Source organism: Ictidomys tridecemlineatus, chromosome 4 (assembly GCF_052094955.1).
Source record: "Ictidomys tridecemlineatus isolate mIctTri1 chromosome 4, mIctTri1.hap1, whole genome shotgun sequence".
In the NCBI taxonomy this organism is placed as follows: domain Eukaryota; kingdom Metazoa; phylum Chordata; class Mammalia; order Rodentia; family Sciuridae; genus Ictidomys; species Ictidomys tridecemlineatus.
The window spans coordinates 140,923,184-140,950,269 of record NC_135480.1 but is presented as its reverse complement, the minus strand read 5'-3'; the positions used below and the strand labels follow the sequence as shown (position 1 = coordinate 140,950,269).

Here is a 27,086-nt window from a genome sequence, read left to right as displayed (position 1 = left end):
GTCTAGGAAGTTGTCATTAAACCAGAAAATTAACAGTTCAAGACAAAATAAAGCATTAACTTCAATTTCTGGAGCTTGCCTTGCTCTGAGGATCTCCTTGCTTGACTAAGATCCCTGAGAAAGGCTACCTAGTGAGGGACTCAAGAGAACAAATAGCTCACAGTAGAGTTAGTTATAAAAACACTGTGCTGGTTTCCTGCTGAGAGCCATAGCCCAGTCGAATGACACATGGCATTTTTGCCAGGATGGAGTGGTTGAGAGGTGACACCAGCAAGCCATTGAGATAATAATGGTTATGTTAAGCTGTGTATATTAGACCCCTGCTGTCCGCCTGGCCTGCTACTTTGGAGTTCTAGTGGGGATTCCCGGAGAGTTCCCATTGGTTGGGGAAGTGCCCGAGGAGGGATTTCCGGTTGTTTGGTTGGTGTGTGGTGTGTGAGAGAAGGCCGCGTGCGTGGTTTTCGTGGGAGTGCGGAGAATAAAGGAGTTCCTGTTTTCAACCTACAAGGTTGTGTGGCGGCTCGGTTATGGTTATTTTGTGCCCAGCCAGACTGCAGCAGTTTCCCTCTACTTCTACCTGTTCGAGAGCCTCCTGAGGATACCAAAGACTTCTGATAAAATTTGGACCGAACTATTCTCTGGAATTTGAAGGCTTATGGGGAATGAAGGTGGTTCAGATGGCAACCTTTGAAGGAAAGCTCACCTTATTGGCAAGTTTCCTTCCCAACAGGCAGCTTGAACTACAGAAATAAAGTTCCATCAGTAAAAGAAATTGAAGCCAAGGCCAGTGCCTATATAATGTCTTCAGAGAAACAGAAATTTATACTTCTTTGAAAGAAGCAGGACTTGAAGGGCTGTTGGTGTCAGTGGAACAGGAAAACAGGCCAAACCCAAATATGTAGAGAGAGAGAGAGTCTGTTTTGTGGAGGAACACGAACTACCATAATTGATTATAAAGCTGTCACCAAACTTTGTTTTATCCATGAAAAATGATTTGTCATTTCTGAGGTCACTTTACTATATGTTAACACAGGGTCTTTCTGGCAAATCTCACCATATTCTTTAGTTTTGTCCCATTGCCTAAGAATTTGTATCCAAACTTCTTACGGCAGCTTGAAAGTTTTTCACTCTTGGCATACTAATCTCCTAATATGTCCCTGTCACTCCTTTGCACCCCACATTTGGGCACAGAATGACTGGGCAGCCTCAGAACTGTTGTATGGCGTAGGTCCATCTTCATTGGTTTTTCTTATATTTGCCTCATCTGCTCCTTTTATCTCTTCCCCTAGCTTCATATGAATCTGCTGTATTGCAAGACTCAGCTGAATTATTGTTATCTATGAAGGTTTTCCTAACTTGCATCTCAGGGAGAACTGACCAGTCACTGCTGTATACCTGGTGCACCCCACGAGGTTGCTTAGATCACAGGAACAATTCCATCTGATGGCATCTGCTTGTTTGTGTGTCTGTCTTTTGTAGACTCTGAATTCATCTGCGTTAGGAACCATTTGTGCTTTATCACTGTGGGTATAGTTTTTACCATCATGTTTGCAAAGAGAGGTCATTAAATGTTTGAAGGATAAATATCGATCAACAAATCACTGGATGAACGTATACTTGAGACTGGATTTAATTACATTACTGCAGAATTACAGTTACTTTAAAACTTCTGTAGAGAATGTAAGACCAATCACTGAATACACTTTACCTTTTTCTTGCTTGTATAGAAAAACCTTAAATGGAAGATCCCTTAAAACATAAACTCATCAAAAAAGAAGCATCAAGTTCCTAGCACGGTGATCACAAATTTGATGATAGAGATACAATTGAACATATTAAAGGTCAAGAAATAAATTTCTAGAAAATCAAGTGGATAAAGTAGAAGAATGGTTCATAGTTTTAAAGACATAATGCAGATCAAGGAACAAATAAAAAAAGAAAAATAATAAAATTTGGAATTTAAGGCAAAAACAGGAACAGAACATTGTAGAAATCGATTACTAAAATTAAAAGACAACCAAGTAATTACTTTACTTCAAAAGGCATATTCCGTAAGTTATAGCAAACAAACAAACAAACAAACAAAACATCCCAAAGTAGCAATAGATGTCTTTTAATAAGAATTTCTAGTTCTTTCCAACTATAAGTAGTAGGTTTATTTGGATCAACCTTTATGCGTATGTTCTTCTCACTTTTCTCCTGGCCAAAGTCATTACACAATGTGACTATAGGCAGGACTTCTAATTCTGCCCTAAATCATGGCAATGGCCCAGCCCAGATCAACCTTTGGTGAATGACTCATGGGCTCATCATCAGACTGATGATAAGATGAGAAGGCCAGTCAAGAGGAAGACTCTGACCAGTGCAACCTGGGCAGGCAGTCCGAATACTCTTGTAAGAGCAGGATTTTCCATTTGGGCATCAGATACTATAAAAGACATGCCTCTGAGGTTCATAAAGAGCTTTCTAAACTATTTTCTATCATATGACCAATAGGATGTAAAGGGTAACTTTGTCCCAATTGCTTTCAGTGGAAATCACCGACTGGCTTATTTCAGCACTATTCCTTGTTTTATTACTATTTATATGCTGCCCTGATCTGGAAGAAACTAAAATGAGAACAGCATGAAAAATAAAGAAAAATCAGGGTAGGGAACTTAAATGTCACCAGATCTATGGGACAGTTATTGGGTGTGTTTGTTATAATACAGAGAAGAGGTGGGGGGAGAAGAAAGAAAAAAAAGAGGAAAGAAAGAAAAAACAACCCAATTTTTGAGGTCCCAAGACACAGTATAATATTATATGAAAATTCCTAAAGAATCATCATCCTTGGCAAAATCTCCCTTATGGTGACTCCAAAAACTGGCAAGTAAAGTTGGCCTTCCATATCTGCAGGTTTTGCAATCATGGATTCAAGCAATTGATGGTCAAAACTATGAAAAAAACATTTCATCTGTACCCTAAATGTACAGATTTTTTTGTCATTCTTCCTTAAATAATCCAACTATCTCTATAGCATTTATGTATATTAGATATTATAAGTAATCTAGACAGGATGGTAAAGTATACAGGATCATATGCACGAGTTATATGCAACTACTATGGCATTTTATAAAAGGGACCTGGTCTCCATAGTGGGTGCTAGATGGATTCCCCATGGAGACCGACACACCTGTTAATACTAAGAAAATTCTTTTAGGAGGCTCCTTTCTCCTTCAATGGTTTATTTTGTATGAATCAGATTAATATGTAACATTCTACATTTTTTTTAAACAAGGAAAGTTAAATGTGACTTTGGTTAGCAATTTTGTGTCCATGGTGGTAAAACATTTTATGGAATTTGAAATGTACTGTGAAAAGAACATACTCAGGAATTTTATTTTATATTCAGAAAATAAACGTAATGAATACATTTGAAATTAAACTGTGGATGAAACTTAAGCAACAAAAGGCCCGGGGTTGTAGCTTAGTGGGAAAGTACTTGCTTAGCATGAGTGAGACCCTGGGTTTGATCCCCAGTGGATAACTTGAGATATGAAAGGACAAGTGAGCACATATTGAAAAGTGTCTTGGGAAGTGTAACCAGCTGATGATGTTCTTCATCATTATGCTTTTATTAAATGTCACCTACTTTGCTTTGCTGCAATGAGGATAAGATGACATGGGCACACAAGGCAGGCTTTGTGCACTAACATTCTTGTTCCTTGATGCTTGGGAGTGAGGTTGTGCAGAATTTGAGGATAACATTGATTATCTACTCAGCAACATGGAAATTTTTATGTAATTTTCTTTTACCAAATCTGCTTCTCTTCAACATGTCTAACTGATAAGGTACTAAATTCACCCAGCCTATAAGCAATGACCCAGAGCAAGGGCAGGATCAGAGCTATCCCAAATACAAATGAGCATCACCTTGCAGGGTTGGTAATGACTCCAGCCATGCCCCTTTATTTATTCACACACCATACTCAGCAAAGTTGGAGTGTTGCCTGACCTCTTATACTTGAGACCTCAAATGTCTCATTTCCTTGTGTCTGACACTGTACATATTCAAAAAATGCTGACTACTGGCTGTGTACATGTTAGGTTTGTTTTATTACTCTGATGGTGATTTATTTTCACTTGGTAAGAATAAGGCTGGAATGTAGTTTGGATCTTGCACAAGAGACAAATACATTGTATCTATATAAGGCAATTTAGTAAGTTGATTTTCCTTCCTATTTTTTTCACCTAATATTTGAATAAGAATCATATCAACTCTTGTTGTTTCTCTTCAAGTGAAGATATGATGAGCAAAACATAGGAAATTCGTGTATTCACTTGATTCTTGAGAACATAGTGGTCCCAGGTCCTATAGCAGATGCCTAGGATCTTTGATGGGTTAGTCAGTGTTCCTAATGTCTAATGTATCCCGTGTGAAAGAATAAATGACTGATTTGTGACTTGAACTTGATGTTTCAGGAAAAATAAAAGTTGTTGGCTTGAATTGCATAACAAATAATAGCACCTGCCGAAGGAGCTCAGAGCATTTTTGTGGTAGACAGCCAAGTAGTCATAGCCCTGTTCCTACCTCTGGTTCACAGCCTACTACAGGGATTGGCACCAGTACATAAGATACTTTAATACAAGGCATTGTGTGTTTTGCTATAAATGTAAAAGAGAAGGCAAAAGCGGATAGAGGATGTAAAGATGTTATCCACTTAGTTGGCAAGGGAAAAATTACAGCCGGAACTCTTTCCCAGGAAGGAATTCAGAAATCAAATCCAGTACAAAGGAAAGATGACCCCGTGTTGGTTTGTACCTTACTGTCCTTTCCTGTGTTGAAACATTAACATTTTCAGATATAACAGGCCTTTTTTTTTTTTCCAGGTCACCAAACACAGACAATGTGCTGGGGGTCTGGACAAAGTTGGCCCATCAGCAGGGCTTTGCACTTAAAACAAAGATCTGGATTTTCCTGGCTGTTTAAATAAGAGTTGGAACATGAATACACAGACGGATGACTGACATGTTTGGTTGTAGGGATTAGCTCCATTGTATGGAAAAGCCACGTTGGCACCCCATGCTCACATTCTGTACCTTTTAAAGTGTGCATAGAGGCTTCTGTCTCCCTTAAAAGGAAATTTTTCTTTATGTACAGTTAAAAAAACTTTTGAGGATACTATAGGAGAAAAGGAAAGGAAATCCAGTAACACCAAGGAATTACAATTTAGAAGGCTTTTTTTTTTTTAGGAAACTTTAAGAAATTTGCCTTTGTGTTTAGTTGTCATAAAGGAAAAGTTACAGCAAAATGCTGAACATAAAACCTTAAAAGGAGTCATTTGAGTTAAATGCCACCTGTAGAATATAATTGTGTTAGAACCAACAGGCAAGAGTGCAGGAGTTTAGTTTGCTTGGTTTTGGTAATGGTACCTACATATAGCAGCATTCTTTGTAGATAAAAAGTACATAGTGCATGTACTTGAATATTTTTTTAAGAGTTTATTGTGTATAATGAAGAATACAAGAAAAGTTTTCTCTGAAATGTACAGATTTATAAAATTTGAAGTTTATAGAGTTTTTTTTAAACCAACTAATAGAAATATGAAGATGCCTCACTTTGGGGGCAAATCTATTTAAAAAAAGCTTAAATCATAATAATATTTGTTAACTAATACTTTCCCAGTTTAGAAAAAAAAAAAAAACAACCAAAGAAAACCAAAAAAGAATTTAAGTTTCTTATTTCTAAGTAAAAAAGCCCAACTCAGGGGCTCCTTCCGGGCCAGTCTACTAATTCACTACCTCCTCTAACAAGTATATTAATGAGGTTTCTAAGACTTCAACACATAGAAACAGCTTGGGGGAGGGTCTAAAGACAGGCAGGATAAAAAAGGATCTCAGAGCAAACAGGAAGTAGGAAGTAACATCAGAAAGCAGAGCATGCTGGGCAGGCTAGGGATGGTTGAATGGACAACAAAAATTAATGGGCCAGCCTAACTTTAAGCATCATAAAGTCCCTGATAATCACAAAATGACGGACCTCAAGGAGATGCTGAATTTGGTTTAGTGTAATTAGTTTAAAAAATAAGGTGATTATTTAAAGTATTTTCAAAGATGGTAAAATGAACTTTCATTCACTTACATAAATTTTAAAAGAGCTCTTAATGGATAGTCTTTTCATTAAATAGTAGTTTCTTTGGATATTAACAAAATCTGAAAGGATCTTTTAAAATTTTTTTGTTTATAATTCAAAATGTAAATTTTCCTTATGGCTGGGGAAATTTTCTTTATAATGATCCCTAAATCTCATAACATCTGCTTCATTCACAGTATGGCTTAATGAAGTGGATAAACAGCAGTTTAATGAAGTAAGCAAAAACTCAAATGTTTTAGCAGGTTTCAAGTTATCCCACGGAGATATCAGTGATCCTACAGAGCCACCTCCAGAGCACCAAAAACAATTAGTCTTGGCTTCTGTCAATCATGGATTATCTGTTTTCCTTCACCTAAATTTCTGAGTCTACAGATGTAATGTGGATCATATTCTAGGATATATTTCCACTATCTGTGTCTTTCAACACAATATTCCTATAAGATGTTGGTTAAAAATGTTCTGAAGTTAAGTATTTTGAGATTGCATCAGATTCCAATCTTCTGGAGATACTCTACATGCTACAGTAAAGAAATCTGTTGAACTTCATTTAAGCCAACATTTCCCAAATTAACTTGATTGAAAGTTCCTCAACCTTTGTTTAGGGGTGGAGCAACAACAGTTAACATCGTGTAGGAGATACCAAAGCAACTACATTAGAATCTTCACCAGATATCACTGAAACTAACTGAAGAAAATGGCTTCTATTTAGTTCTAACTATACAGTTATACTAGTTTATTACAATAATGTAAATGTAGTTACTCTGAAGAATAAACTAGCACTGCATAAACAGGCAGCAAGAGTTCTAGCCATAAATAGAAGCAACACTTTATAAACCAGTAAACTAGAAATGTAATGAATAAATTGCTATAGTTTTATAGCAAATAAATATGCCCAAAGGATGATCAATACAAAGATATGATGATCTTCCATGTTTAGGATCTGGATTCTGAAAAGGAATTCATTTATTGTTTGAGAATTCTCTGACTTTTCTGGTCTTGAAAACAAACAATAATAGCCAAGAGAAAGACAAAGTAAAATTATGACTTTGTTCTTCCTTGATATCTTGAATGATCCCGGATTTTTACTGAGTATTTATTTCTGTATTAGTATTTGGGGGAAGAAGTTTTATGAATCATGAGCTATTTCCTATTATATATAAAGGATCCCAAGTAGAAGTCGGGGATTTTCAAGTTTATACTAATCACAGAAAAGAGATGAGGTAGTATTAAAAAAAGAAAGACAAGAAAATCTTAAAATGGGTTGATTTTATATATAGTGAACACTGATAACAATGAATTTCAATTTCTATGATAAGTCTATGAGAGAGGTCAAGTGAGTGATCCTTCAGTGGGCCTGGACTCAGAGAGAGAATGAGATCAAAGGTGGAGATGGCTAGTGACCACTGGCACCTTCAGTTAGTGCCATCTCTTTGTCAAGTTCCAGAAGTAAGTACCAGGAAGGTTTGGAAAGTTCCTCAAAGTTTGGGGGAGAAATCCTCCAAGCCTAGAGAGAGCATTTACCTGGGGATTTTAAATCTTATCCAAGAGGAAAATAATGATGTTTTTAAAAAGAAGTTGAGATATGAATAGGAAAGTCAAGTAAACAAAGGTAAATAAAAAGTTAAATTGTAGTGGGACAAACCTAGTATATGAGAGTCATATATATTTATTATTTTTTCTCGAGATTTATAATCCCTTAATTTATAGCACAGTTTGTTGAAGATTGTATAATTTTATTTAAATAATATAGTTGATCCTTGTTTCTCACAAATCATTTATGTTTGATTTTTGCCTACTTGCTAAAATGTATTTGTATTCTCCAAGTTAATACTTATGACACTTTTATGGTCATTCTCAGACATGTTCAGAGTGGCAGAAAAATTCAAGTTGTACTAGGTGCATGTTCCTGGCTGAGGTGGGATGATGTGGTGTGCTCTACCTTCTTGTTTCAACTACATGCTGTAAATGTCTCATGGTCTATTCAGTGCCAAGTTTTTCACCTAAGTGTGCTTGTTGGTGGTGATTTTGTTATTAAAATGCCTACCAGGAATAGCGCTGAAGTGCTGTATAGTGTCCCTAAATGCAAGACAGCTATGATGTGCCTCAGGGAAGATGTGTTAGCTAAGTTTCTTTTTCCGAGCATGAACTCCAGTGCTGTTCTATGCTCAATGTTAGTGAATCAACAACATATGTTGAATAAAATAATACTGAATTATTTAAATAGAGAGGGAGAAATATTACTTCAGAGTAAAAAATATTACTTCAGAGTAAAAAAGATTTTAAAATATATATATGTAAAGTTCTAAAGACTTTGGAAGCTATCATATTAAGGTAGCAAGAACTTATGGAGCCAAGATTCTGGAGAGAAGGGGAAACCAAGGAGACAAGCAAACAGTATTGAAATAAACTAAAGACCTATATAAATTAGGGTACACCATACTCATAACACTTAATATTTTGCCGAAGTGACACTTCAGAGCAGTAGGTAAAGGATAAGTGATGCTGTGTTAATTGAATATCCACACAGAAAAAAAAAGCTAACCCTATCTCACATTGTCAAACAATAACCCCAGGTAGACTGTTGGAAAATGTGAAAAAAGACTTCTAGAAGCTTATAAAGTATCTTCACATCTTTAGGGTAGGCAAAGATTGTTTAGCAAGACTCACAAGCAAAAAAAAAAAAAGTTGACTGCAGTATATCAAAGACATGAAATTATATTTAACTGAAAATTTTAATACAAGAATCAAAATGGAAACCACATGGCTGATTGCTCAGTTTCCTGACAGGACAGTCACCTAACTCAAAAAGAAAAAAAAAAAAAAAAAAAGAGGAGGGAGGAAAAGAAAAGAATGTGTATGGTGGTCTCTTTCTCGCTCCTCGCTCCTATTTCTCATTGTCAAACTATTCCACATAGGACATTAAGTTACATTTTTAGAATTGGTTACCTAGCCTTTCCAGGCAGCCTCTAGGGAACCTCTAGGGAGGTGGAGGGAGTGGCCAGACCCTGTAGAGTGTAGTAGTTTGGGAACCAGAATTGCTGTGGCTGCAGGCATAGCAGGCATGAAGAACATCATGCTGAAGCCCAGCCTCTACTTCTGGGGAGGCCTAGGTAGTCTGCAGTGTTGGGAAAGGAGATAATAGCCTTGACAGCTAGGGCTGTCCACTGAACAGGTGGCCAAAGGTCCACAAGTTTGGGAGGTCCGTGGGTTAACGGGGGAGACATATATAATGAATGCAATACACAATCTACTGGCAATGTTGGCAGAGGACTGGATGAAGACCTTTGAGGATGTTCAACTTGCCAATACACACATAGGAGATATGAAATCTCAGTATTAATCAGAAATATTAAAATTAAAACCACAAGGAGTGCCTGTGCATTCCTACCCTAATGGCTAAAACCAAAGAGATTCACAATATAAAGCATTGGTGAGGGTAGGGAAACTAAAACTCCTGAATGCTGTGTGGAATGTAAATTGCTACAATTTCATGTGAATTTGATGAAACTACTTAGACTTGTCCACTTATGTTGAACATATGCATATCCTATGATCTAGCAACTCTACTTCTAGGCAAATATATAAATGTAGATCTTTACCAAGAGACATAAGTATGAATACTAATGGTACCATTATTTATAATGGCCCAAATTGGACACAAATTTCTATCAATAAATGAATGATTATGGCATGCTTACATAATGAAATATTATCCAGTAGTGAAAAAGAACAAACTACTGGTACATGTGAAAACACGGGTGACTGTCACCAACATAATATTAAGCAAAATAAATAAGATGCCAAAGAACATGTAATTTTACTTTCATAACCTTGGTAAATAAGTAAAATTAATCATGTTGTTAAAATTAAAAATCTCTGGGGAGAAGGGGACAATGACTGGGAGGGGGGCTCGAGCATGGTTAGGGAACTGTCTGGACCTGGTTGGTATTTACATGAGTGTGTTTACTTTGTATCAATTTGTTGAACAATATACTTAATATTTGTGTGCTTTTCTATTTGCTATATTTTAATTAATGAGTTTATTGAAAATTAATTACACTTGGTAAAAATATACATAAAAATATTCCTGAAAAGCCAAATCCTTTATTATTGTGTTATCACTTTGTATTCATTTTTCAGCCTCTAAAAGTTCTATTACAACATACCACTGAAATTGCCAAGCTACGAACAAGTTACCAGAGGCTAGTTCAGAGCATTCACTGTGGACTGGGCACTTCTGTAAGCAGTTTATATATAGTTACTATTTTTATCCTTCTAGCAGACCTATGAGGTAATTACTATTATTGCCTGAATTCTTAACTGTTGCTTAACTCTGCCAAATTCAATATATGGGTTTCGGCCCTAATTTGTCCTTGACTTTCCTGCAGCAATTGAAAGCAACGTCTTTCTCCTTGAAAACCCCATACCTTGACAGTTCCTTGGCTCTTTCCTAAGATGTGGTTCAGGAACAATAGTCTTAATGAGGTTTACTGTGTCAGAAAACCTCATGCTCTGAAGTCCAACATGCTGGGAAATCCCTAGATGACATATGCCATCTTACTTACAGAAGACCCTCAGATGGGGAAGGATGTAATAAAGAAATATAACATGCAGCATTGCTCAAATTTGTTTTTACCAGTGAATCCAACTGAGGGGATAAGATCATAAAGGTCATGCCATACAGGACATTCTTTGGGAAGGATTTTATCAGTTGCTACTCTAGATTTTTCTCCACCCTTCCAACTATTTTTTGTTGGTCTCCTTTCCAAGGTCAGGATATTTTTAAACCACTTTAAAAATACCAATGTTCTCCCAGGGCTCCATTTAAGGTGCTCCCCTCATTTATGCCATCCTATACTCCCTTTCTGGGTATTTTTATACAAAACCATGCCTTTATTATTATTTTAAATTTGATGACACCAAAATAACCTAGATCTTTTCTAAATTTTGTATCTGTATATTCAACAGTCTACAAAGTGACTCTAATCCGATGCTTCAAAGACGTCTTTAATTTGATATGTTCAAACATGAACTCATGAGATCCTATGCACCCATGAGATTCTACCAAAACCCATCTCATCTATATTTTCTATTAGTGAACATCACTGGGAGTCTGTCAGTGACTAAATTAAAAACATGGATGTCGATAGGGTCCTCTCTGTTATTCACATTCCCTCTCACCATATAAAAGTTGCCTAGTTGTATTGATTCCAGTCTCAAAATATGTCTTGACTCTGTCTTCTCTTTGTCTTCATCGCTTATATGACTGGTTTAATTCATCCCTTCAGCTCTTTTTGTGGCATTGCAATATCCCCCCTCATTGTAACTTCATAATAATCAAAGTGGATTCCCTCATCCTCATCTCAGTTAGTGGTTGATCTGAGGTCAGTCTTTGTGGCCAGTGCAGACAGGGAAAATCAAAAAGCAAGAGAAGTGGCCAATAAATATTTAAAAGTATTACTGTAATCTTCTCTTAGAACCATTCCATTGATTTTCAGTGTTTCAGGCAGTTTGCAATTCTCACTTAGTGTTTTTCCTTTCCAAAGGTATGAAGTCAAGAATATTTGCTAGAGGTTAAACAGTTTCCCAAAGTTAAAATTGTAAAATAAAATAAAACATTGTTTTCATGGATCAAATATTATTAATGAATTCAGGGGAAAATCGTTTTGCCACTTGATTAAAAAATTGGAAACACCTCTCCTGAGATATTGTGAGTGGCAGCCTCAGAGGCGTGATGAAGTGAGGCAACTTTAATTGGTTAAAACAAATTGGAATTTCTTAGTTTAGCTTAGAATTGTAGATAGCAGGTGGGGATGTAAAAACATGTTTAGGTAGCTTATCATAAAATTAATACAGGTATTTAGAAAACAGGGCTCAGTGCTCAGCGAAAGCAGCAGTCCACAAAAGTAAAACTCAAAGTGGATGCTGCCCCTATCAAGAGTTTGAGAGTATAGACTTGGAGAGAAAGCCCAGAGAAAATGATAAACGATGGGAAGGAAAAGCAAAGTAAAATATATTATTGTCAACCAACTCTATGGCAGGCACAGTGTATGGTATTTTAGATTGGCAATGCCTTCTCTCATTTTGTTTACAATTGTACTGATGTACAACTGACATAAAAGTAAATTACGAATACTTAACATGTATAATTTGATGAATGTTAACATGCAGGCATAAGCATGTATTTGTCACTATAATTTTGATCATGTACAGTTACATCATTACCGAAAGTTTTCACCTCCCCTTTCCAATCTATCCTTTCCAAAGGAGCCATTGGGATACAGAGGTATCCAACCCATGAGATGGATTCCTGTAAAATAAAATTTAATTGGACAACTTACAAACAGAGTCTGACTTGCATTTACTCCCTCCATTGATGACACTGCTGAAACCACTTCTACCCAAAATGGAAGAAACAGATTGTTTTTGAAATTTGCAATGAGTTATCTTCCATAATATTCAGTTTTTCTTTCCAGGGCTTTGTTCCTCTGACTTAATTCACAATTATGAACTCTGAATTCCACCCGCATACACAATCATCCTAATGGTTTTATTTGGTTCACCCCGAAATGATTTACTGCTTTCCCACAGTTATTGGGGTTTAAAAAATCAGTACTCCTCTCTGTGCAAATGTAGTGACTCTTTTTTCATTGTGTTGGCCAGAATTATTATTCCTCTAGACTTTATGCTTATCACATGACCACCACAACTGAGTGGTGTAGAGAGTAGAGCGTGCACATGGGCGTGCGTGCACACACACTCGAAGTCATTGAGTCCATAGATATCTGTTTCCATCATCTTACCTCAGTCAAAACAGCAGAGGGAAAATGGCTGCTGGCTAAAAGTTGCAAGAGAAAAACACTAATTGTCAATAATTATTTAAATAAGTGAATAGCTCAGTATTTTCAAGCACTAACTACTCTAGAGGAGTATTTGTGATATCTAGGATTACCAGCATAGAAACACCAAGTTGTACTAGACTGATGGACAAATTAATTCTTTTGGCCTTAAATCTAAATTTTTAAGACTTGTGCACCAGCATCTTGAAAACATATAACTTGCCAAGTGCGCAGGTTCTTGTTCTCCATGTGCTGGCTACAGATTATACCTAGACCTTCTTGCCCTAAGATGTTCTACCGATTATGGGCAAGGCTAGGGCAAAGAATGAAATAATGAGGGCACAGACTCCTTACCATGCTCCCTGGAAAAATAATTTTATCACATCCTTCCATAGTGGCTGATAAATACCATTGGCTTAGTCACTGGAGGCATAATGAAAAACAAAGTCATGTGTTAAAATAAGCTTACTATAGTGACAGATGCTGGAGTGGAACAGACATGTCCTGTGATGACAGGAGGGCATGGATTATGTAGTAGTTGTTGACCATGCTCTTAAAATCTATAGTAATGACTTAAAATGTTTCTTTGGAAGATTCAAATCACTTAGATGCTCAGGAATGGAAGTGTCATTAGGACATATTACTTTAATGATTTTTGGTCTTGAAGGAAATGGTACATTTACAACAACGGTTTCATTTCAAGACAAATGGATCTTGCTTTTGTTTTGAAATACCATTATGTTGGGACCAATGATCTATCTGGTCATGCATTTCTGGATCTGTCATTTGCTCTGTTTTAGGGGTGAGATGAGAATGAGCCTGTGATTCGTCCTTCCTATGTAGATTTCCTTGTCTCATCTCTCCAGAGTAAAATAGAAAGTTATTTTGAAAATAAAGAGCAGTACAGCAAAACCATCTGTCTTCAAATAATGAAGAAGATGACAGGGTTGGGTATTTTGCAGACAAAATGAGAACAACTGGGGTGGTGGCTCAGAAAGGAGCACCCACTGGATAAAGAAGTATAAATAAAATGCCTCAACCAGCAAGTCAGCTTTGGGTATGATGTGATTTGGGGATTTTGAGTTTAAAAAATATATTTACTTTCGTATATAAAAATAATAGGGACAAATACATAAAGCTGAGATAGGTAAGCTTTTCCTATGAAGTAGGCACATGTTGGTTCACCTGAACTAATACAGCATTTTCCATATATATAACACTAAAAATCATATCAGAGATCCAATCCATACACAATTCAATCCCACTCCTTTCCAGTTCCGGTCCTGATGATTGAACATGAATCTTCATTTCATCTCTTTGGATGATTACACCCAGTGGGAGTGTCTGTCCATCTTCTTGTCTCTCCCCTTTGCAATTGATTGTATCCTCTGTCGTGCTACAAGAATTGTTTTCCCAAAGCATCAGGTTACCACTCTCAGTGAAAAATTCTTTCATAACTGCTCATTTGCTAACAGACAAATGCCAAATGCCTTGCGTGGAAATCAAGGCGCTCAGTCAACTGCTTGGTGTCTCCTTTTTCAGCCTGACCTTTCACTACCCTTCTCCAGGCACCTGATGCTACAAACAGTCCTGTTCTAGAAACATTTCCTGCCTCAGCAGGTGACTTTACCAGTGGGAAGATTGTCCCTACTGGAAGGACCTCCTCCCACCCATCCTGACCTCTTTATGTATGTTTGATATCTTTTTGAAGGTTAGCTCAAATACAATCTCATCATTTTCCTCAGTCAGAATTAATCTTGCATTCCTCTGTACTCATATAATATTTTGTCCATTACTTTATAATATTCAACCTTATCTTTTATTTATGTATGTTCATGATGGGTATTTATTTGTGAAAGTCTAACTTGGTATTCAATAGTCTATCAACCAATATAGCTATCCTTGTATAAATGGGGTTGGGAATACAGAATGGTCCTTCCCAGGATTCACTTAATTCACCTTCAAGAATGTACTTAGCTTTCTCTTATGTAGGCATCATATCCAAGATTTTTATTATAGATAATTAATTATCCCATGCTCAGCATTTTGTGATTGCACAGAAAGCATAATGGCCACCTATCATTTTAAAAAATTACTTCTCCCTTGTGCTTTATGTGCAATAGGATACCATTTTGGGAATAAATGTGTTCTTTTCTGCATTTTACAGCAAGTGTCTTGAAGGCAACAAATGTGCCCAGTTTATATTTGTACTCCTTATAATGCCTTTGTGCCTTGTATACAGTAGGTGCTTGATAAATTTTTCTTCATTACTTAGTGGGTGGGGTAAGTGCTTTAATAAGGCTGTTAGGTTTATGCTGTGATAATAAAATAAAATGAAACAATGAGATGTGCTAATGAAAACAGAAGCAAGAACAGAAAATTATGGACCTTAAAATATCAATAATTTTGGCTTTTTAAAGTCTCCTCCACCAAAATTATAACTAGAACTCCTTACGTGTAACTAAAACAATTGATTCTGGCTGCTCTATATTTTCTGAAAGCTTCATACTCATTATTGCCAAAAAGTAATAGAATGCACTGGAAAAAATCTCTGAAGATCTAGAAGGAAAAAACATGAAACTCTCAATACAAATAATCATGCATCTGCTCTCCATACTATTTCATAAACAGAAGGAAATATTAAGACTCACAAGTAGGAAGGTTATGCCAGAAAAGTACTTTAAAATAAATTTTTATATTTATTAATATATTTATTCTTTTATCCTTACTTTACTCTAAACTGACAAAGGTTTGTTGTAGATCAATATTAGGCATTCATATTTATCAGACTTTTCAAATACAGTTTGCATACTCTAAATGACTCTACTCACTACGTCCAGACAAGGGTTGCCAAGTAAATTTTCCTTTGATGTCTCTTTCTCACTTTAAAATCTTCTAGCAATAATTTGACTTTTGTTAGTCCTAAAAATGTGTTTGGTTGCCTCTCACACTGATTTTGTTGACAAGTACATTTGTCTCAGTCTTGTGTTCTTTTCATTCTTTGCCTATGTTATTCTTCATCAAACAATTGATTGTACTTCTGTACCCAGTTTGTTCTATTCTCTCCCTTCCAGTTTAAATTCTGCTTTTCACTGTGCATTTAACTAAAATTCCATAATCTTCTTCTCTGGGCTGCACTCCCTTTAGATTCAAGGCTAACAGGAGAATAAAACAGAGTGCTTTCTGCCTCAGTTTTGCTGAGGCCCAAAGGCTGAGCTGTAAAGAACTGCTGACTCCCTTCACATTGTAGAGTGAAATGCTAGCTCATCTATGTGGCACTCACCAAGAGAAAAGCTCAAATTGTCACTGTCAGCATTAGCCAGGCCTCCCACTCCCACTAGTCTGAACAGTCCAAGGGACAGGATATGCTGGCACAGTGTCGAGGTGCTCTGACACTTCTCCATCTGGGAGAGGAGGCTGCTACTTCCCAAACAAAATGACACACTCAAATGGTCTCTAAGTGGCCCATTTGGAGGGATTGATATGTGACTCTTGAAGGGAAGGTAGCACAGGGAGTGACTGCACTTACAACATGGCAGGGCAAAGGTCCATGTCTGTCTTTCTGTCTGTCTCTCCTTCCTTTCATCTCTCCCTTAGGTTCTTTTCTCTTCCTCTGATGAAGCAAGCTACCACATAGTGTGTTGCCATATGGAAAGAACCACAGGGCAAGGAATTGAGAGAGGCTTCTTTCTAACTATCAGAATCTTGTCAATAACCATATGATCTTAGAAGAGCATCATTTCCCACTAGAGCTTTAAAGTGAATTGGCAGTTCCAGGTAACACCTTGACTGCAGTCTTCCAAGGGTTGTTAAGTCAGAGGATCCAAGTAGGCCTACCTGGATCCTCTAAAACCTGAACCATGGTTCCTGAACCATGAAAACTGTTAGACAACAAATGTTGTTTTAGGAAATTTGTTACACAGCCACAGAAAACAGATACACCTGGGAACCAACTCAAGATTCCTTTGTGGTCATTTCCTGGTATGACAGATTCATTTCTGAATAAATACCATCTCTCTCAATTCTGTCTTCAACCATAGACATTGTCTCCATGAATTTTGCCATTAAAATTTTACTTGGATATTTAGATACATTAGGCCTCAAAAAATAAAGTTCAATTTTGGTGCTAACTGCACAGTTCTGTGAAGTTCCTATGTATTTTTGAATGGCACACTTAAATGAACTAATTTTTATATAAATTATGTCTTAATAAAACTGTTACAAAAGAATTTTAAATAGCAGAAAGGTAGCTTTGGCATTTTTTTGTACTTCTTTGTGTCTCTGCGTTTATTTTCCCCTACTATTTGAAAGCATAATACTTTCCCTTGATTATCATTTTCCTACTAAATCAGCGCTTTCAAAATTTATTACAGTTCCTTTAACTTAGCTTGTGGCTAAACCTCACACACTGATATGCCACTGGTGAGAAAATCTCATTTCAAAAAATTGGAAAGGGAAACAACTTGCTCATTTTTATTTGATTTTGGTTATTGTAGTGCAGCTAAGTGGTCTCAGGCTTGTTTTCTTTCCCCATATTGAACTTGGATCTCCAAAGAGGTTATTTTTCAAAAGGAGATTTTGCAGGTAACCAGCATGTTATATAGAGTGTAATATTTGAGGCTTGAGGAAAAAGAAGGCTCTCAAAATATGCTCACCCAAGCTCATCAGCCATGAACTCATCCGAAATGGTGTAACTGATCCACTTATCAAAACAATGGTCACTAAGAATAAAAGCCAAGGGTCTTTCTGGCTCTGGCTTTCCCAAGAGGAGCCACCAATTGGACTGATGATAAAATATGGTGCCTATTCAGAGACAATGAAATGAACTCATAAATTGTCTGGTTTATTAATTCTTTAGCAATTGGAGGAATTCCGAATTACTAGTCAGTGGAAAAGACTAGAAAATCTGAAGGCAAAGGTCACTTAAAATAGCTATGTATTTTTTATTCTCATGGTATTTAATGCTTTTCAACAAATGTTTACATACATTTTTTGCAATAATGCAAGTTTGTCTCATTTTAAAATGATGAAAGAGACACAGAAAAGATGAATTTTCATCACCTAGAAGCCATGAGATTGAGTCTTTTGCCAAGAAATGGATAGAGTAATGTCCTTAGTACAAAAGAAATATTCTTAGGTTCCTAAGGGTCACATGTCAAAAAACCTTTGTTCTATCTGTTCACAGAGAAATATCGCTTATGAATTCTTTCTACCTGATGTCAAACACACTTCCCAAGGATTTCCTTCAGGAAAGACCCTAGAGAATGAGTGAGTTTCTCCCAGAATTCTCCATTTGATTCATATAACCAACTTATTGATCCAGCATGGCTCAGTAATGTACAAGCACAAATTGTTTTATTGATTTTTTTTACTACTTTATTTAAGTCAGTGGTTACTCAGGGTGATTTTTTTCCTCTCCTCCAGGACATTTGGCAATTTCTGAAGACATTTTTGGTTGACACATCTGGGTGAAACTGAGCTACAGGTACCTAATGGTTAGAGGCCAGGGCTGCTGCTAGGTATCTTCTGATGCACAGGACAGCAAAGAATTAGCCCCAAGTGTTACCAGTCTGTTAATGTTAACAGTTAACTGCTGTTTAACATTTTGTTTTATAATCACCACTATCTCTTTTCCTTCTTCAGTTCCTCTTTCTTTCAAAACTATAATCATCCTAATTATCCTTTATTCTTATACTTTTTGTGAATATTTCCCCATATTATTATTCTTCAAAACATGACATTAATGCTGCACAACAGTCTATCATGTGATTCAACTATTCCTTACTGATGATCATAATTCTATTTCCAGTATTTCAACATCATAAATAATGTTGGTATGAACATTCTTGACCATGAATCTATTTCCATTTCTCTAATGATTTTCTTTGGATGAATTCCTAGAAGTACAATTACTGAGTCAAACTAGATGAATGTTTTTAAAGCTCTTCCTCTTGTTGCCAAATTACTCTCTCAGTTAGCAGTCTCTCTGGTAGTGTATTCCGGTATTTGCTAGGTCTGCTCTCTTTCTACCATATCTTGCTGATTTGAAGTCTGATTAACATCAATACTTGCTCCTCGTAACCTGAATGTGACTTACAGGGTATGAAGTACTTTAATAATCTTTTTTTTTTTTAAATTTATTTTTTAAATTTTTTTTAGGAATCTATTCATTTTTATTTGTTTTAAGTAGTTACACATGACAGTACAATGACCTTGACATATCATACATTTCAATCAGATGGGATATAATCTTTTTTTTTTTTAAAGCTGGCTAATGTGAGGTAGGAAGTTGAGTTAGTATACTCACCCCACCCCAACATCTACATAAGAACATCTTTTTTTTTTGAACCTCTTTTCTTTCTTTTTTTTTTTAAATAATTTCCTTAAGGTAACTGGATTTGAAGGAAGAAGTGGAGGAAAGTGGAGGAGGAGGCAAAAGAGAGGGGGCAGAAATGGAAGACGAAGACAGAACCCCCAACTAGCAGCTTTCATTCTGTGTTCTTTGCAGTGAACCACACCACCTCAACATCAGTGAAGTCACACCACTGCCATTTCAGGATATGAATGACAATGACATGAACACAGATATGCACTAACACACCTGAACCAATCAAGGGTTTTGGCCTCCAGATTTTCTATTTCGTACCTGGCTCACATGAATTTCCCTACCTGCCCCATTCCAGCAGATGGTGCTGTTTTTCCAATATTTAAATATGCTACCCAGCAAATTATAACTTGATTGATTTGAGCCAGCCCGCTCAAAGATATTCAATGAAGTCTACTTTGCACATTGGTTTTATTGCAATTGCTCACAGGCCCAAAATCAAATCTGAAAATGAGACAGCATACCTCAAATATAAAACCAGTCTGCTCAGTATCGATGAAAACAACATGTTTTTAAAAGTACCAAGGGCAAGTAAATGATGAATCACCACCCTACGGCAATGGTGTATTAAACCAGGCTTTTCTTTTTCCTCGAGACATAGAAGTAAATGTTTTGGGGAAGCTGTGGAATTCAGAAGTGAACTCTAAATAGGGTAGTTATAAAGGATTATGAGTCATTATACAGATTTTATATTGCTTCTATGATAGACATCATGAAACAAATATTAGTGAAGTATGGATTAGATGTCTGGGGTATCAGCAGTGAGTCATTTTCTAAAATAATTTTATGTTAAGATGAAAGCAGCAGCACAATATCTCCTTTCAGCCAGTACAAGGGGAGGTAAATTTCTCACTGTCAATACAGGTTAGAAATCCCCTTTAGCACAATTAGGACTTGGAGGAGAACAGCCTCTTTCCTGGGTTAAGAAAGTATTTACAATGAGGAAACTAGGTCAGTCCAAGTTTTCTGAAAAGAGTGTCAGTCCTGGTGAGGGCTCAGTTTCAATAAGGTACATTGTCACCCATTCAGGACGATGGAAGAAAACGTTCTTCTGGAAAAACCAAAGACCAAAAACAAACAGAAAATCAAACCACCTTTAAAACCACCCCACAATTTGTGTATTTCAAAAACTGTCACTGATCCACATAGAAAAGTCAGCCATGTTTTAAGAAGACCAAGATGATACATTGGCTGCTGGCAAATAGACAGATGGTCAATGAGGTTGAGAGGTAATGAACCGTAAAAGTTTCCTTCTCCATTTTATAACTTGACAAAGAAGGTAAATAAATTAAGAATCTGGTTGGAGAGATGGTTGTACCATTTTTAGAGTGAGGTACCCCCATTTGTGAAGTTATCCATATTTATTTGTAAACATCTGTAGTCATATAATTCAGAGGTACTTGTATATGAATGAATTTGTGTGATTTCGTAGTGACTCAAAAAAAAAAAAAAAAAAGGAAGTGCTAGACATTTGTTACAGAGGCAATAAGAGAACAGGGGTTGGACTACTCTTTTCAGTCTTGAAACATCTCATTAAAAAAAAAGCCATAACTTAATTCCCATATAGTAATGCTTCAAGGAACTAGTTTCTAACTCAACTCACATCCCAACCTGGGCCTTGGATAATAGAAGTTAACAAACAGAATTACTTCTCTGTAAGCTACTGTTTTAAAGAAGGTACTGCTACAATACAACAGTACAATTGCTACTCCTACAAAACCTAGCCCTCTCTACCTATGCTCCACCTAGAGGACTTTGCTGTTTTGCTCCTTGAACAAACCATAACTGGTGAGCAATCTCAGTCCTGGTATGCGTAGGGAAGGCAATTTCAAAAAATTTCAAAAACATCAGCAAACTTGCAGGTTTGAAATCGTAGAACATATCAATTAAGTCTTCCAGAGCAGATCTATGTTGACAGCCTTCCCTGTGACAGGCATTGGATTGCACCGGCAACTTTCTAATAAGAGGTTGAATGCTAACCTAAAAATGCTATATATATAAGGAAATTCCATTTTAAGTAACATGAAAATTTATTCTAGACATCTCCATGCCTAACAGAGTTGAAGGACTCAGTCTTATTTATCAAGGTTTTATACTATACTTTTTTTTATCAACATATCAAACTGTTTCCCATTTATCATCAATTTGCATCTGAATTCACTGTACTTGAGCTCTCTTTTCATGGGAAGCTGAGGGGACTAGGGTAAAGTAATGTTATATAGAATCTAAATATCTTCACATTTTTATAGAAATTTAAATTTACTTTCATAGTATCAGGTCTGCATGATGAAAATACATCAAGCCATGGATAAGACACAATGGAACATTACCTGAATGATGTTAGCAAATGCCATTTCAAAGCAACTGTTAGCTTTGTAAATCAGTGAGTGAAATTTCAGGGAATTAATGCCATAAGAAAAGGTAAAAGAATTTTAATGGCACTACAAAGACTCCAATTTCATTTTGTAAATTAGAAAATACATTGAGGTTATTTCACGGTGATGGAGAGGTTGGGAGAAAGAGAAAAAATATGTTGTATATACTTTTTGGATTGCCAGTTTTCAGTGATTGGTAAAAATGGTCTTTCCTATTTGCAAGGACTTTCTGAGTACTTTGCTTCTGTATTCTTTCAGTATTTTCCTTGGGCCTGGGCACAGTCTGGAGTGGCCCATTTTGTACAAAAAAAAAAAAAAAGTTTGGCCATGTCACAGTATCTAATAGGCCCTGCCAGCTGGGTCATTTATGGCAAAACTAAGAGGTGGACACAATTGACTTGGGTCTTTTTTTCTTTAGGTATTGTCCATTCTCTAATTCAGGCTTCTTTCTGTTCAACTCCAGTTAAGTTTTCTCACTTGTTACCAGTTAAGAATTTCTAATTTCATCTATTATTTCTAATTTCATCTATTATCTTTATGAAGAGCTTTCTTGAGACATCCCATTTCCAAGTCTTGTGAGGGCAGGAAGATAGAGCTCCCATTGGCAGCCCAGATAAGCACCTTGGAGAAGGACAGGAGGGGAGGGAGATATCACTCCAAACTGGAAGGAGACGGTGCTTTTGAAAGACATCCTGTGATTTGCTGCTCCCTGTCAGCATTAACCACAATGACTTCTTCTAACCTAGAATGCTTGTGTTCCTCACACCTGCAACCACAGAAGCCCCTTCCTTAGTTACCCTTGTCCTTACCCTTAGCAACAGTCAACCACAGGCAGACCCTCAACCCCAAATGCTTCCTCTTTCTAAAATATCTATCAAAAAACTCCAGACAAGCTATCCTCTTAATTATGTAAATAAGGAATTGGGATTATGCGCTCCTGATTAGTTTATGAAGCTCAGAGCTTGAAGAACTTGATTGGTCCATGCTGGCATCCCTTACCCTACCAATCACCTGTGTTGGACCATCAGATATGCCTTTAAAAACCCCTACAAAATGGACCTCAGTTGGCATCTCTCTCTTGGAGTCCCTCCTCTCTGGGAGCTTTGCTTCCTTTCTATTACTCTAATAGAAATTCTGTTATTTTGCTATCACCTTGTGTCTGTGGATTTCATTCCTCAAATTTGCAAGCCAAAGAACCCAACTGCCTAACTCCATGTTACACATGTGTACACTGCTTGCAAGTATGGAGGCTATTTTGGAGACTTTCATTCTTTGAGTTCCTATGACTCCTTTGCAGACCATCTGTTTATTTGGGTGGTAGACAAAACAAAGAGCATATAGGCTTGGGAGCAGAGAGACAGATATGGAATCAAATGCTATCTCTGGAACTTATTAGACATGTGACATTGGATGTGAGTTTTAATCTCATGGAGTCTGTTTTTTTTTTTTTTGTCTGTGAAGTACAGATAATACTCATTACTCATGTGGTTTATAAACTGTAGAACCACAGGCCATAAAGCTCTACTAGTGACACCTGGCCTTGTCTGAACAGACCACTCCCCTCACTTCTTGTTAAAAATTGTCTCCTCTCTCTCCTATTCTTGATAAAGGGATCCTAGAGACAATCAGATTTTATACAGATGGTCTTGACTCTCAGGCCACAGGGAGAGAATGTGTGAAAACCCAATTTTCAAAGAGAACCTGTCTAGAGATTAAGCCCAGCCAATTATGGCGTCTTTCTTGATAATTTAATCTAAAGGGCACAGAGAATATAATTGATATGGAACACCGGGACTCTGGTGACATGACTACAATTGTCTATGGAAAAATGGGCATCTCATGACACTATCAATGTTTATTGAATGATGGGGATTTCATGACATTGACCACCACCGTCTATGGAGCACTGGAACTCCTGTGGTATTAACTGCCAATATCTATAGAGCAGTGACATTCTTTATGACACTAACTCCCAGTGCCACTCTGCTTGCTTCATTGTGACTGGCAACTGAACATTTTAATTGATCTTTAAGAGTCATCATGGCAAACCTGAGCCATGGGTGGCAGGAGGACTAGACATCAGGAGGCTCTGAGAAACTTAAACCAGTGGAAGACGTGGGAGAATAAAGCAGGTGCGTGGACAGAAGATAGAGCATGGATTCTGCAGCCACATAAAAGACCTAGCTGACCTCTGTTCTTTGCTCTTGTTGTTTGAGAGATCGCCTTGACAGTTAGCCACCTCCTTCAGGATCTACTTGGGATGGGCTTCTGTTGCTTATGACCAAACTATCACTGCAAAAACCCCTTGGATCCTATTCAGATACAGCATGATGGTTCATCAGTGATGAAACTGATTATGATTTCCATTATACCAGCTAACCATCATTTCCTCCACTGTGCAGGAAAGACTGAGTACATATTTGAGACACAAAGGATTCTGCATTCTCATGGTTTTTCTAGTCACCTTCCTAATTTGTGAAAAGTAGCCCCAATCAATTTCATTGGTGACTACATTTCGTTTAATAGACTTTAAATATTGCTTTCCCCCTCATTCTTTAAAAACAGTAGTGCTCCCTTATCCAAGAGCTACATTGCAAGACTCCTGGTGGATGACTGAAGTCATAGAGGATACCAAACTCTCTCTATATACACCATGTTTTTTTTTTAACTCTACATGTATACCCACCCTATGATAAGGTATAACACATAAATTAGACATAGCAAGAGATTAACAACAATAAAGTGGAGTAATTATGATCTCATACTATAATAAAAGTTGTTTAAAACTTATAAATGTTTTTGGAATTTCCACTTAATATTTTCAGACCACAGTTGGCCAGATGTATCTGAAGCTATGGAAAGCAAAGCTGCAGGTAAGGGGGACCACTGTTTGATTGTCTTCATATTTTTATGTTTTTAGAGCCTAAGCCACATGATAAATTGAATTTTGCAAAGTTTTGTGTTCTTAATTTTCCTATCTGAAACCATAGGTTCTGCAGTGACCTGGAAGAGTCTCTTGTGAGTGGCATTGACAATGGGAAATTCTATCCTTAACATGAAAAATGTCTTCTCCACCCTTTTTGGCACAGGTCTCTGATCTTAACCAAGAGCTTTTCTATGAACATGAACATAATTAAACAGATATTTTTCTCATTTTAAAAGACACTTTTGCCTTCCTTGTCACCCCACCTCCATTCTCTGTAGAATTAGGATTAAAACTCAAAATTCTAGCTCTTCAGCCTATCTGCTAGAAGATAAAGAAATTGGGGAATTTTACTTATCAATCACTAAGATACATACAATATGATTGGCTCATCCCAACAATTTTTATAAGGCAAATATTTGTATTCTCATTTTCTCTATAAAGCAATTGAGGCTTAGAGAACAACAACAGAGAAAGTACAAATCCTACATGTTTATGTGGGGGAACTGGGAAGCAATGTCTTGGACATCCCACTCTTTGACTTTCTACACCCCTCTGTTTAGGGTGGTGGGAGGAATGAAGAAATCCACAGGAGGCAGTGGATGGCAGGGGTGAGTGGAAAAATGCAATAGCTAGAAATAGAGTCACATGTATAAATTGCCTACCATAATGCCTTACACTGACAGCATACCGTACACAGTGACAATTTATTCATTATCATCTTTCTCAAAATTTCAGGAAATGGTCTATGTTATCACTAAGGCAGATTATGTAAGATTCTATGTGAGCAACTGTTGGCAGGAATCAGCAGTGCTATGAAAATTGTTTCTCTGGGTGAATTTCTGTACTTCATCATTTTTCATTACCTTTTTCTTATAACTGGCTTTTGATCATTAAAGAATGTAAAAGTACATCTTATTGACCTCTTTTACTTTACATATTTAAATCCTAACATTTAAGCTACAATATTTTAATATTTGAGCCCATAACTTAACTATTAGGATGAGGCTGAGCACTACACAGTCTTGTTAGTGTCGTGTTAGGGGGTGTTACGATGTGAAGTGTGGGCTTATCAAGGAGCAGTAATGTCCTGGGACATAAATGCTGACTGTTTTCTTGAAATGAAAGGTGATTTAAGCTTCATTATATCCAGTAGAAAGAGTGATATTCTTAAATACTTTTGGCAAAGGCAAGAATACTACTTTAAATATTTTATATAAATAAAGAGAAACCTTACCAGAGTGTTTTGTTGAGATGTGGAGCTTGAGAGAACAGGAAAAGCAAAGGAGAAGAGCTGAATAAAATACATAATGCCCACACTCACTCATTTAGCAAATGCAATAATCAAGGCTGAGCAAATGTACATAAGTTAGAACAGAAGAGTTCCAATAAAGTATCCTCCGAGCTCCAGATCAGTTCAAGAAGCATAATATTTACTTTCTACCAAAAGGTTATTTTTTTTTAATGTTATTTTTTTTTTTTACTACCATTGATGAATTATATATGGGCAACAGTGTCCAGACTATAGAAACTTACTTTTGGTGTGGATTCTGACATAATGGTAATTATCCAAAGTAACTGTATTGACATGAATATACAAGCCATAAGTGTTAAAAATAATTTAAATTAGTAGAGTTTGTAGTTGGAGAGAACAAGAGTAAATTTTAAAAACTTCCCGTGTTCTGAATGCATTTTAGAAACAAGGACAAAATATGCAAAGGTTATGTAATGTTAAGAGCAGTGTGCTCAGAATGTACTTCAAGGAAAAGATCTCCAAAATTAAGAAATAAGAAATAGCTTCACAAATGTGAGCTCTTGGTTAGAAAGCTTGGCTGGAATTGATTAGAGACAGAACCCAGAAAATAGAGCTGTATCCAAAGATAGATCCTATCAGCTTCCAAATACGAACAACAAAATGAAGTTTGAAGAAAAAACATCATTCAAAGAAGTAAAAGGCAGGATTGTTCGCCATTTCACTGTTTTTGTTTTCTGTGATTTTATTTGTTTTACAGCTTGGAAGAATGGGATAAAGCAATGGAAAAAGGAGAATGATGGTATTTTCTCCAAATGACAAAATTTTGTCAACCATGCTTTTTGATTTAATGCAGACCTTAAAGTTCAAAGTTTTGCAATTACACTTGGAGTGTGCCTGTCACTGATGTGTGTGTGTTTCTAGAATAATCAGTGTCTGATTGAATGATGCACACCTGGTATACACACTCTTTTTCTAAATTCAGTGGTGAGAGGAAGGAAGCCACACACTGCATTCTCTGACCTCTTTTGCTTTATCAACATGTTCAATGCTAAAGGAATTTTCTCTCATCTGTCTTCAACACGTGTTTATCAAAACCTTTTCATGAGTATACCGACATTCTCAGAATGCAGAGGATAGCATCAGGACATGCTGAGTCAGAGGAGTAACAAACAAGTG

The 27,086-nt window shown here is 36.6% G+C and overlaps 1 protein-coding gene across 31 annotated transcripts in view; it reads right to left on the bottom strand.

The window, feature by feature from the left end:
• The window catches only part of Trpm3 (transient receptor potential cation channel subfamily M member 3), an 819,042-nt gene that overhangs the window by 317,229 nt on the left and 474,727 nt on the right, over positions 1 to 27,086 (bottom strand). The gene's annotated exons all lie outside the window — the stretch shown is intronic.